The 14,370-nt window shown below is 39.4% G+C and overlaps 1 long non-coding RNA gene across 3 annotated transcripts in view; it reads left to right on the plus strand.

The window, feature by feature from the left end:
- LOC119507057 overlaps positions 1 to 14,370 on the plus strand; it is a 117,714-nt gene that overhangs the window by 15,477 nt on the left and 87,867 nt on the right. For all 3 annotated transcript variants that reach the window (XR_005211119.1, XR_005211121.1, XR_005211122.1), the window contains exon 2: positions 4,819 to 4,951. This is a non-coding gene — a long non-coding RNA (uncharacterized LOC119507057). The remainder of the gene's footprint in view (positions 1 to 4,818; positions 4,952 to 14,370) is intronic.

A 14,370-nucleotide genomic window follows, 5' to 3' on the forward strand; every position in this document is an offset into this window, starting at 1 on the left:
AAAATCAATAGTTTGGATGGCAGATTACCTTTACTTCTAGAATAATGAAAGAGAATTAAGCTTTTTTAAACTAATGTTAAAACAGACATAATCCCTACCCTACTGGTACTTAAAGTAGACACAGTGACTAGAGTAATAGGAAAATATACCCAAAAACAATTGAAATGCTCTACAGCCATTTTAATTTTTTCACCGGTGGATTCTCTGTATAAAGAAAATAATACCAGAAAAGAAAATGTTCTTTGGTCCTATGTAACATTGTACATGATTGTTAAATACAGACATGAAAATGAGAAAAAAAGTCAAACCTGCAGTGACTAAATAATTGAAAAGCAGGAGATTTTATTTTTTAAATACTGAATTCTAAAGTCTACCTGTTGAATTATATTGAATCTAGACAGAAAATACACATTTCTCTTCTGTCTTATTTCTTCACAACTATTTTTTTTCCTCTGGTGAAGATATTTTTATACTGTTAGGTGCAACTTTACTCACAGCACTGTGTCATCCAGCTAGGTTGCATGGCTCTCATTGGACTTGAGTACCATTCAATACTCTTATTCCAAAAGTCTGATGCCCCCAAATAATGTAATTTTAAAGGCTTAATATTTTATGTTAGAAGGTATCAGGATACAAATTATAAAAAACATTCTACTGATGATGAGAAGTCTTATATTGTAGAGAAATTGGAATGTTAACTCAGCTATATGTTACTTTAGCTTAAGGTATGGCCACCTGAATCAGAATGGGTCTTCATCCTATTACTGGAGGCCTTATAGAGAGAAAGCCACAGAGAGGAGCTGGAAGCTGGCAGTTTGTGGGAATCAGGAAGAGAAAGGAAAGGACATTGCTATGTGACAGGAAAGCCAAGGAACCCAAGGATTGCTGGCCAGCCAGAATGCTTATCGACCCTGGGAGGAAAAAAGACTTCCAGCCTCTGAAACTGAGACAATAAATTCCCATTGTTTAAGCCAAAAAAAAAAAAAAAAAGTTATCTAACAAAATGTCTGATTTAAGGATTGCTGACAGGCTTTCCTTGAATGTCCCAAAGCATTTCTATTGTAATGCCATAAGTCCCCTTACTTTACTTATTGATTAGGGATCCATTACTCTTGAAAAATTCTAAGCAAAATGTTCTGACCAGGTGTTTTGATGGGTGTATAATAAGTATTAAGTCCTCACTTTCCAGGATCTTTGAGTCTAATTAGAGAAAAAAGACAGAGTCATCTGGAGAAATCTCCATGGGAGAGGTGAGACTTGCTTGGGAATTTGAAGGTTTGATTGACTTCAGATACCGGTAAATTGTAGGCAAAGGCCATGGCTTGCTGAGTCAAGCCAATTATGGCCTTTGCTCTATCTTTAGATTCCGCAGGTGTGAGTCAGACACCAAACATGAATCAGACAGATTCATAATTCCATGAGATACAGATAAACAATTGCTCAGACAGACAACTTCTCTGATTACCCAAACAACATAAATTTCTCTTGTCTGTTGTCATGGAAAGAATTTTTTACATATATCACATCATATATAAAGCTCAATTGCAGGTGTATTAAGAGCTTAAGAGTAAAAGTCAAAGCTTTAAAACTTTTAGAAGAAAATAAGTAGAATGTTTTTATGATCTCAGGATGGGAAGAATTTCTTAAAAGGGACTATACACAAGCTAGTAAAAAATAAAACTAAATTAAGTGACCAGAAGGAATGCTAAAAACTATAATTCAAGAAAACTTCTGAAATAAAAAAAGTTTGAAGTTTATATATTGAAAGAGCTCACCACATAGCTAAGAATATCAATCCAGAATGAACAACACCAAGACATATCCTAATGCAATTACTGGGTTTTAAAGAAAAAGAAAATATCCTTTGGCTATTTAGGAAAAGAAAAAAAAAAGAGCACATAACTTATAAGGGAAAGAAAAATTAGATTATCAGACTTTTAAACTACAACACTTTATGCTAAAAGAAAATGAGGTAATATATTTAAGATTCTCAAGGAAGCTGTGAATCAAAGATTTTGTATCCAGCAAAACTGACTTTCAAGTAAAAAAGCACAAGGAATCAGGAAATACTGTTCCCAAAAACACTTTCTGAAGAATCTACTGGAGAATAAGCTTCAGACTACCAAAATAACTAGAGTGACATCAGCATAAGGACTGGCACTGAACATTAAATACATAGTTCTTAACAGAACTAAGACTAAATGAAGGCTAAGAGGAAGAGAGTGTAGAATACAATAGCTAAAAATGTGGAAAGGAAAAGAGAATGGGGAGAACATATGAAAAAAAATCAGTGTTTTCAGTACTCCTGTTGGTGGTAGTATTAGTATTGTTATTTTGAACATGTAATGTGTGTGACAAGAACAAAGGAATAATTATGGACTCTTCTAATTCAGTCATAGCTTTTATCTTTGAGAACCAGGATTCTCAGTGTAGAAGAAAGGAGATGTAGATGCAATAGATTACAGATTAAGTACAAGTTCTGTAGTCTTAAATATGAATTGGAAGTATCAATATGAACTTGTGAAATATTTTTTCTACCTGTTTATCTACTATCAATTGTCTTCACTGGAAACACCTAAAAATATGACCAACCCAGTAGTAATGACCATCCTACTGCCCAGATTGTGTTCTTGAAATACAGTTCTTCCCTAAAAGGAACCAGGGATTCTTGGAGAAATGTCTAAATCTAGGTTTGGGGTAGAAAATGTACAGAATAAGTCTGGAACATATTGTCATACTAGATGGCAAGGAAGCCCTCAAAGACTACTAAGGTCATATCAAAAGGACTCAGGAGCCAACTTTAAAAGGTTCCCACTGGCCACAGATGGGGCAATTTTTACTTCAATCATGATATAATTGCAATGGATTGAAACTCATCAAATACGTTTAGCTCCATGAGTTCATCATAATGATATTTCAAAAAGAAGAACTGATCACCATCAAAGGATGATAGATAACCAATTCATTACCGTGAAAATACAAACGAAGGGAAAGAACCAAGCATTTATCCTGCTTTCCTATATAAACGTTAACACTGGGTAAACAAATAGTAACTGAGGGGAAATATTTCTGTATAAACATATCTCAACTCATAAGTGAAAATGAAAAGGACAGAATTATAATATCACTGTGTTGCAGCCCCCACTGAATTAATAAATATAGACAATTAGCACCTATGGCTGATAATATCACTCAATAAGACAGATGATCAGATATTATATGCCTCCTGATAGAAGAACTCTTGCCAAAAGGATTGGACCTGAGTCTGATTCAGCTGCTATTTTCAGAAAAACGGAAAACAGAGGAACAGGTTGAACTTTTCTTTGGGCAAATCTTTTCATTTCTCTAAGCCTCTAATGGTTCATCACCTAAATCCATTTGCTGTATTTATTCGTCTGCCATAGAACTGTTGGAGACTAGAGGATGACCCTGATTCTCCTGTACAATCTCTCCTTACTCCAGTTTATTTTCTAACTTCTGCCAATTGTCATCCTAAAGAGATCAAAGCTAAAGGATTCAAAGACTAAAAATCTCTATGGCCATCCCCATGGTTTATAGGATTACATCCGTGCTCCTTACCTTGGTTTACAAAACCCTTCACGTTTTTACTCCAGCCTTCCGCGTTGAAACTGCACTACTACTCCTTCCTGGCAAAACTGGATCCTTTCACGATTCCACCTTTGTACATGCAGATGTACAAGAAGTCCCTGCTCCAGGAAGCTTACCTTCCAGAAAAAAGCCATGTAATTTCATTATAATTTATGTCTCTCTGTCTCCTTCCAAGCCACAACAGCTTGAAGCATGGTTTTCTGTTTTATTTTTTGTTTGTTTACCTAGCACAATACCTGTAAATAGTGGGCATTTAGCAAATATTTGTCAAACCTGATGCACAAGAAACAAACTAGGTCAGAAAGAATGCAACTAAGAGTGTTGTAAAAATGAGATTGGGTCCTTAAACACTATTCTGCTATCTCCTTAGGGTAGTTATAAAGTCAATTAAAATTTATGATCTTATAGGAGATTCAGGCAAAGAAAGACATGGGAACAAGTAATTGTTCATTCAACAAATATTTATTGAGTGGTCACTCCATTTCAGCCACTGTGCTGAGTGCTGGTGGTACATTAGACCTTGTCTTTACCCTCATAGAGCTTCCAGTTTAGCACGGAAGCTTATCATTAAGAAAATAACGATGTGTGGCAAATGTTTTGATAAGGAAGTACAAAGATTGACAGAAACTTGTAGTAGGAGTGATTCAAGACTTCCCAGAGGCAGTGATGATTACACTGAGCTCTGACAGATAAGAACGACTGTATTTGAAAAGTTTAGGATTCTTTTTATGTTAATATATTTTTCATCATTTTACTTGTGTAGCTATGTTCAGAAATATAATTCTATAATGTGTTCTCTTCTATTATTACAACATATGGACTGAGGTCTTAAGGATTTAAAAAATAATGTGGCTCTGTATGAATCACATCTTATGATTTTAGTTATTAAAACATCTTTGGTTTTGCTTTTTAAAAAGTTTTAAAATTATGCCAATATAGTTCCATACCTTGATAGTTTAACTTTTCATTATAAACGTACATTTCAACAAGTTTTCAGGCTTTACTAGTAATGATCACACTAAGGCTAAGAATAAACGTCTTTGAGAAATTATTAATATTTAATAATATTCTCACATTTTATGTAAATTTTTAAAAACATTCCAGTTTTAAAATGTATTTTATTGACTTAGCTATAATTAATTGACTTAAATTATTGCCTAGGACTTAGTTCTTTGTATGTGACACACCTGTTTAAATTTTTTTATACAGAATTCTATAAACCTGGAGAGCGATCTACAAAAAATGGTCAAAAGAAAGGAATTTGCAGAAATAAAATGGAAACATCCAGAATCTTGATGGTGTGCCAAACCAAATGTCGACTGGAGCTCGACCAAAAACTCAAGTAAGTGATTTTGTTACAGAATTCCTTGGTTGAGATTGCCTTGCCTCACTCAGACAGTGTGCTATTCACCAAGGTAGAGACAACACCACATCCTCACCCCCTCCACTACTTTTGTTTTGTCTTAAATTTAGCATTGCCACTGACCAGTCTTTCCTTCCAGTGTGAGGGATTTGTAAAGAAAAACATATGTCGTTATTAATAGCTACAAAATGGGAGAAAATACAGTCAGTGCTTTAGTTGTTGAGGTGAAGTTGTTGGTCCATTGTCACGGGCAGAGCCATGAGCAGCGGACTGTGTGTACCCCAAGTTCCTTTCTCCATCACTGGTGGTGGCAAATGGCCTAGAACAGTTGTTACAATGTCTGCCCTTATCTGAGTAGTCTGTTTTCCATTGATTCAGGGTCCCAGAAAAGATGCATCCGACTGGGGAACATGTCTTCACAATATCATTACTAACATTAAATATACTGTATTTGCTTAAATAATTGTCTTTGTTCCAGCAAGCTAAATAGTACTCAGGGATTTCCTTTTTGCAATTTTTGGCATATGTTTAATAAAGAAAAATTGACCAGCCTTTCTTAATAGATGTTTTACAAATTTTGATGATCTTTATAACTTTTTTCTAAATATTGTGAATTTTTTTCACATTTAAAAAATTGAATCCAAAAGTAGGTCATCATAAGCTCTGACTAGTGCTGGCTATAGAGGGACATTAATAATACTTTGCAGGATGTCTAGAATTGCTTATGGTTTGGGATTGTCTCAAAAGGGATGGTTTAAGAGATTACTTCAAAGGTGAGGGCATGGCTAAGAGACCAGAAGCTCTAAGATGGCTGTTCAGCAAGATCTCGGGGCTTCAAAGAGAAATGCATCCTGACAGAGAAGAGGATGAGTGCAAAAATACCCAATTTCGCTTGCTTCTCATCTGCTAGTGCCCTCTGGGACCTCCCACTGGGGAAACCCATCAAGCTGTAAGGACAGGGATTCCAACTGATGCACTCTTTAGAAATTGTTCTGTACAGAGCCAGGTGGAAAGGAGCAGAGAATGGTTCTAGAGGGTCAAGTAGAAAGTATATCACACATATTATACGTATTATTTTAAAAATAACATTGTTCACTGCCATTCATGACTGTGTGATGTGTGCCAGGCATGGTGCTAAGCTGCTCACGCACATGGCCTGTTTAACCAATATAGCAACCCTACATTAGGCGCCACCACCCCTATTTTCTGGAAGAGAAACTTGATCTTCACAACAACATGGTAAAGTTAGAGGGACAGGGGCTAGTGTCACTCCCACTGTGCAGATGGGAGACCCAGCCTGATAAAGGTAAATGACTGCCCAATGGGCCAAATCTAGAATTTGAATCTGGGTCTCCACGTTCCTTCATAGCACTCCTTCACAGCAACGGCCTAGTATTGGAGGGCTTCTTTAATGCATTTAAAAATAATAATGCTCCTATTTGAAAAATAGGAAAAACAGCACATCTTAATTGCATTTATTGTGACCCACTTTTGGCTCCTTTTTGGTGAAGAATGCCTGATAACTGTCAAACTTTTACACAAGCCTTCCTTCTCAGAGCATGCGTTGGCCCAAGAAGAAAGCATTCATTTATTACAAATCTATTGATTTTTTTTCTTTAGATTAACAGTGCAAGTTAAAAAGGAGAAAGCCCTTATCTTTAGTGTGATGCCTTAGTCTATAGTTTCCTCTGAAGGATTGTCATTTATGAAGGAGGCACTTAGGACCTGCCCTAGCTGCCCCTCTAGTGGTATTTTGTTTTTCACTCTTACTTGTTTTTACAGTAAGTTCTTAAATATTCTGGGACAGATTATTTATTTTTTAAGTTAGCTCATCCAGGATAGAGACAGAGTAGTTTTATCAATTATTATGTAAGAACTCTGGGAGCATTTAATTTTTTGGCCCATTCAGAACAAAATCATGAAACCATTTCTCACTGACAGTGTGTGAAGAGGCATCTGTCTTCAGATAGTAACACTGGGCCTCTGAACACCATTCTCAGTTATCTGTTTTCACCACAATGTCTGCCTTGGGTATTTCTTCCAAGATGTCCATCTGTAAATGGGCACCATGCAGGCAGGTATCTACTTGGCAGAGGAACTTTTGTGATGCTGTTCTGTCCGTGAATCTTTAGGCAGATGGACAATGAAATCTGGAAACTTCCCTGATTGTTTTCCTATTCCAGGGGACGATTTCTAAAGAGCCAGCTCCCTTCTAGTTCTTCTGAATGTGTCATGAACTCAGAGCCCCATGATAGTGAAAATTTGCCATTGACTTTCTTTCAAGACAGGAGACAAATCCTTCTACACCGATTTATGTTAGCCTAGGGCACATTCATTTATTTGCCTTATTTCTCAGGCTAGCTTGTAAAACCCAGTTTCACCCATAAGGTGATGTATACCTGATGTATAGAATTCACTTCCCTGTAGAACATGGCTGGGAACATGTGTTCATTTCTGAAGGTAGCTGTGGCTGCCAAACAAGGGAATTCTCTATTCCTGCCAAATACTGAGATGGAAGGCTCTCCAGGTCTAGGCAGGGTTCCTAGGGGTTATTAGGAGCAGGTACGTGCACAGGAGGCAGGATAAAAGTATTCCCTTTCTATCTTCTTTACACTAGTTAACTTCACTAGGTTCTCAAGACTCAGCCTTCTTTGGGCTTGAAGCGATTTGAGGTCTGCACTGTGTCACTTATCTCTGTATCCTCAGGCCTTGGCACAGTAACTAAAAACAGTGAGTGCTTGTGAAATATTTGAGACTAAATGTTCTAGTTATTCCAGATGGTAGGGGCTGCTTTCTGCAGCGGGGTCATAGCAGGAAGTGCTACCCAGACACATTTGAAGTAATATGTTGGCAAAGTTTTAATACTGGAGAGAGAGATGGATACACATTCACACCACAAAGGTAACTGGTTCCAGGATGTCAAGAACTGAAGAGTTGTCAGGAATGAAGACTTTCTGTCCAGGAGAAATTTCTAGATTTTTTTTTTTCCATCCAGGTCTGACTTTTGGCTATTCATGTCTTTTCTTTGAGATTATAAGAGTTTGACCAGCCTGCTAACCTTTCCATTGCTACTTTCTTCACTTTAAATTGTTATTTCTTTCATGTTTGACTCCTAACAAGAAAAGTCATCCCAGCAAAGACAGTTCTTCCCTCTGTAAGTTTTCTAAGGGTTTTTTCCTAGAAATTATAAGAAACAGATGTCGTCACCATATCCTCCTATCATACTTTTCTTTTTCTCAAAAAAGAATTGGAGGGGAATAAGACACATGGGTGATGGGTCTCAAGTAATGTTTACCTGTGCTTTAGAGTCCCCCCCTGTTCAGTAAGTTGCCTGGCGTCTAATTAGAGAAGCTACAAAGAGTAAGGAATAGCTGGAGACTTGGTAAGAGCTGGGATGGAAGAAGAGCTGGCGATTTGGCTCCTGAGGCCTGCGCCTCAGCTGGAAGAGGGGCAGCCAGGGAGATGCCTCAGGTGGTGCTGCTGGTGGTGGCGGTGCTGATAGCCTGCCTCCTGTCACTCACTCGCCATTATTTCCAGCACAAGCACCCCGTGCTACCTGGGATCCACAGTGGGGTGAACTAAGAAGGATTTTGCAGGGTCAAGGTGGTGAGGAGAAGAATATGGGAAAGGGCAGCAGCTGTGAGGGAAGCAGAGTTGCTTTGGCCACCGGCTGAGCAGCTATGCCCAAGTGGCTCTCTGAATGTGAGCAGGGGTCAGCAGATGTAAGACAGTACTGCCCACTGCTGCTAAAAGAGAGTACTGTCCTAGAGAATAAAGCACTACAACTTCTGTTTGTTCTGTTCCATAATTGCTTCATGATTAACTATTCTAGAATGGTAAAGCCCTTGCTTTGTCACCTTCAGATTTAGGGAGGATTTGCCAGAGTTAATATGTACAGAGCCAGCCCTTAGTTGAAACAGCATCTGCCTCTGGAGCAGGGCCCAGTTATGTGGTTGAAAATAGGAAGTCAGAAACCACTTGTGGCTGCTGCATTCTTTAAGCCCCTACTAGATATATGTGCCCATGAAATCACCCCAGTGACCCATGAAACATATTTCTCCTCTGAATTATTAAAAAGTATTTTTAAACATGACATGTTTGAAAAACTCAAGGCTTTTGTTTTGGTTTGTTTTAGGGGCTTTAATGATTATACAGATTTCCTCTATTTCTTGAATGGATGGTGGGCTTCAATACTTGTAATAAATTCTCCATCCTGCAGACCTGTGCAGCACAAATGCCTATGCCAAAGTTAGGCTCAGATGGCAACTGAAAAATGATTTGATGTCTATGATAACATGATATTTAGAGAAAACACATTTACAAGAGAAGCAGGATGTACATTTGGTGGTGCTTTTGAAAGCACATTGAACAAGTCAGTCTGCAAATATTTATTCTGTGCCTACTCTGCATAGAACTTTGTAAGAGAGTTGCTGCTTTTGTGTTGGGGTTCCTGCAGTTAGGGCTTAGAAGTGCTATTAACACATCATCTATTCCAAAAAGATTGGAGAAATAATGATTTTCTAGGTTTTTAAGGCCTCTCCACCATTGGTTTTCTGTGTTACAAACTTAGAACAGGGGTTAAGAACATTTTAGCCACCCAGGACAGTGTCTTCTGTGGCTTCCTGCGTGGGGAGCTTCGCGTGACCTCAGCCTGACCCGTGGACCAACTCTGGGCAGGATCTGATCAGATAATAGAAACAGATTTGGTTGGTGAGCTACGTGGTGAGTTTCTAGAGACTTTCAACATGGTAGAAAGCCTCCGTCGGGGGCAACGGTGTACTGAAGGAACTGTGCTTTTCTGGTCAGAAATGTCTGTGTCCTGAAGTACAGGTTCTGTAATAATTGCACAACCGTTTGTGGGGAGGAAGGGAGGTGGATAAGGTAGTAGTTGCGTTACTTGCCTCTGCTGTACATTGTCCCTCTTCCCTGCCCTCCTTAAACAGTTGTGGCCAAAGAGGAAATTTCCTTTGAAAGATAAGATCTTTGGACCATAAATTGACACCCCACCCCACTCCACCCCTCACCTCTAGGTGACAAATATCAAGGTCCTTCAAAGCTTTGTTGTTTTCACATCATTTTTACTGGAGGAAAACTGAGAGACTTTTCTACCGCAAGGTGAGACACTATGAATTTGCCATCCCTGAAATAAAATGTCTTGAAAAAGTTCATGCAACCTTTTCATCCACTAAAACATTAATATATTGGCGATTTAAGGAATAGCCACAGGGGGCAGATTTCTGATCCTTTATTTTGAAATTAGATGGCTGAATTATTGCTGATGGCAACAAGCAGCGAGTGGGCAGAAAGGCGATTCGAGTGAATAAATTCACACTAATGAGTAAATTACTGAAAGCCCTTTATCATGCTCAGAAATATTTGCATTTTTAAAAGATTCCCTCTTAGCTCAAATAAATCTGTAGTTGGCAGGTAATTCGTGCAGTGTAATACGGTGAAATAAAAACAAATCAAGTAAGGCATGGGAAGCAATTTCAGAGGCAGGGGTGTAGCAGGCAAGCCAGCTCTGTCTTGGAGTCTGTGCTCTCTAAATTGTTCCTGCTTTCCCACAGCCTTTTTATGTCCTCCACTTCTAATCCCACTGATTCTCTAAAAGCTTCAAGTGTATGTTCTGGTCACTGTAAGTCAGGTCTCTATGCACCAGGGAGTGACAGTTGTTCATTATAAATGTGTCTGCATATGGATTGGTTTGTCTATAAAATATCGGAAGTATAGGAATAATGGCAAACCACAACTGAGAAAACAAGCTGAGCTATTTATGTCAAGCACTCAGAAAATATTCAGCCCCGTTGCTCCCTTGGGCTGGATTGATACTGCCTGTGAACTTCCTTCAAAAAAAAAAAAAAACACCACCTGTTTCTCCATCCACTTTTATTAACTCCACAATCTCAGAGGAACTTTTATACACTCCCTTGAATATCAGGACTGCATTTGTTACACACCGTGTAGAACTGTCTTATGGGATGTAATTTTCCAGAAAGTCAGTTCTACCTCTAAGACCAGCAGGAATATCTGTGAATACTCCACCCTGATTCTACATCCTTTGTTTTAAGTTTCCAGACATTATTTCAGGAATAATGAAATAAATTTTTTATTCGTAAAGTATACTTGCTCTGAGTGGCATTGAGTACATGTATCTATCCCCAACATATGTGAGCTGAGAAACTCTTCATTGGCTAAGGTAGAGGTAATCAAATGGAATTGGTTTTAGGTAGTTGAATATGATGTCAATTTCAATGGTGAGAAAACAGAAGAGAAAATTTGGATTGAATTGGGGTCCACTGTGGCCAGAGGAGAAGGAGACCAGTTAAAGACCTGGGATGCACACTTGAAAGCCCTGGGGCAGCGCTGCCCATGGAAGTATAGGGTGAGCCACATACTTAATTTTAAATTTTCAAGAAGCCACATTGAAAAAAAATAAAAGCAGTAGGTGAAATTAATTTTCATAATGTATTTTATCAAAACCAGTATATTCAAAATGTTATCATTTCAGTAAGCCATATAATGAGATATTACTTTCTTTTTAATTGGTTCTAAGTCTTCAAATCCACTATGTATTTTTCACTTAACAGCACATCTCAATTCTTGCTAGCCCCATTCCAAGGGTTATGATGACCAAAAATAATTTATTTTTAAATAAATTTCATTCATTTATTATGTAAAATTCCTTGTAGGACCTAAGTAAGAGAAAGCATTCAGAAAATAATGGGAGAAAATTAGGAGAATGACCTAACTTGGTTAAGGAAGATTTGTGCGAATAGGGTGGAAGCTATTGAGTTAGGCTTCTGGTGAAGGTAAAAGCAGTTTTTCCTTTGAATCAAAGGATGAACTTAGAACCCACTCAAAAATGATCTTGATTTTCTTAAGGTAAGTAGGAAAAGCCACTTTGTCCCTGGAACAAGGGTGAAGTAAGGTGAGCTCCAAAGGAGATGACTCTGTAAACCCAATGAATGTATATACCTAAGACTAGTAAAAAGGGACATGCTGATGCTTTTGTGCATAACTGTTTCTCTGGGTTTAAGTGAGCCTCCAAATCCCCTTTCTGCAATAAAGTTTTATATGTATATATTGTGTGTGTGTGGGAAAGTGCATTTGTATTTTTAAGGCTGTGCTCCCATTTACTGTATGAGAACTCCAGCTCCTACAGTTTCTGACAACCAGTTCTGGGAGTCTCGGGCTTTTCCCACTACCTAGGAATCCTAGGGAGGAGAGTTCACGTACGTTTGTTGGGTTGTTGGCTGCATTGATGACAGGCACTGCTTTTATTATTTTCTGATCCAGTTTGGAGCCCATGGTGTCACCTATCACTGCCCATATTGCCAAACAGCTGAAGCCCTCCCAAGGTACTGATGTTTTTGCCCGGGTGTGGCCCTCATGTACACACATGGGTTGTTCTGTGGGTGAGCTACCTCAGGATGCCCAGGGGAAAGCCATCATCCCAGAGGATCCCTAATAGTCAAAAACCCCAGGTGGGGGAGGGGGGGCAGCATAGGCGGTGAGGCAGACTCTGTTCGGGACAGTTGGCTTTGTTTTATTAAAACGTTTAGTACAATCTTCAGAGCCTTCAGTCCATTATACTCTCATTATGTATTTAGTGCGAGGGCACATACTGATTCAATAATTAGTTGTTTCCCTCAATATCAGCTTTCAGTGGCTTCATCAAAGTGATAAATGACTCTTCTTGGACACACAAAACAGATTGGCAGGAAATTAAAAGTGAAGACTTCCCAGTAGAACCATCACTACCAACAAGATCACACACTGATTCTTCTATACCCTGAAAAATGTTAAAATGGTAAGGCTGAGGTTTTTATGGTTCCTGCTCTCTACTGCCCAAAAGGTTTTTCTACACTTCATTTCCCCTGTGCCAGCAGTAGCTGCATTTTCCCAGTAGTGTCCCCTTGAAGTACACAGACACCCCATGTTCTCCTAAAATCAGTCTTTTCACGGGGCCCTAGGTTCTGCTGAAACAATTGTGTGTGAGAGAAAAATTACTTTCCTGAGAAATGACTCAGGAAGACACAAAAACAGGTGAATTATTTGACAGCACATGCTGTGAATCAGTACTCTCAGAGCCTTTCACGAATAGCCTGATCTGCAGTATGCCAGGCGATTGCACTAAAGACATCTTATTAAAGAATAGGGGTTTCACTCACACTGCTGTTTGAGCATCACGACAACCGTGTCCATAGCAGTGCATCTGAAAGATCCACGTTTTCAAATGTTGCGGGAACTGAAGCCCAGAAATCTTGAATGACTACACCAGGGCCCCACGGCGGCTGCTGCCCTTGCCTCCACACCCTCCCCGCTCCTGCACAGCCTGTGAGCTGAGCTTTCCAGGCCACGTGACCTGAGAGCAGGGACAGCGTCCATGCAGTGTTGTCAGCGGTCTGTTCCCATTCGTTTTATAATTTTGTAATGCTCCTACAATTTCTTCCAACCAGATCCAGGAGTCTCGGGGAGTTTTCCTCCCATGTAGGACTCTTGGAGGGGAGGGGTTCACATATGTAGGGGACTTGGATTTGTTGGCTACATTGATAGCAGGATTCCAGTTTGGAATCCTTGGTGTCTTCTGGCCCTGCCCTTGTTGAGCCACTGAAACCCTCCTGAAGTAGTGATGGCTGCCCAGGTGGTACTCTCTGTCTCTCTCACTTCTTCTCTGGTCCGGATGTAGGCAGGTCCAGCATGCTGCCCAGAGCTCCTGTGGCCAAGGACACTCCGAGTGGGGAAAAGTATCGTTTGCCCCATGGGAGCTTCTCTGGTCACCTATGGGGATAGCTCTGCCCTCGACAGTCTTAGGAAACTGTTCTTTTCACTTTTTATTGTATCGCCCTCTCCAGGACTGGACCAGAGTAAACTCTATTCCCCCAAGTGCTATATTCCTCCAATAATGACCCACTGAGTTTAAAGACAACTGTCCTTCCCTTGGATGAGTCACGTCCCTGAATACCCTTAGGTCCCTCGAGCCAACAGATTTGGCTGGAACCGCCCAGCCCATCCTCCACACAGGCCGGCGTCTCAAAGCAGACGCCTCTCCACTCACAACTGCCACAGTAATTTTCCCCAAACACTGTTTCCATTTTCTTAATTACCCTTTGTGAACACCTGTTGAAACAAAGCCAGATTTTCTGTCTAAATTTAAAGGTTCTTTACCAACTGTCCATTTTATCTTGCTGCCTTACATACCCCTCCACAGGTGTCTGAGAGGACTTGGGTGTAATGGATATTCTCCAGAAACACCCATGACTAATTTGATGAATGACAAGCTGGGAGTGACAGATCAGAGCCTGGCTTTTCTTTCACAGATGTATTTCTAGACTTTTTAATTAGTGCTTAAATACTTTTCTCTGAAGCTCCATAGCTATTTTTATCATCAATTTCTT

The sequence above is a fragment of the Choloepus didactylus genome, chromosome 12, assembly GCF_015220235.1.
Source record: "Choloepus didactylus isolate mChoDid1 chromosome 12, mChoDid1.pri, whole genome shotgun sequence".
In the NCBI taxonomy this organism is placed as follows: Eukaryota; Metazoa; Chordata; class Mammalia; order Pilosa; family Megalonychidae; genus Choloepus; species Choloepus didactylus.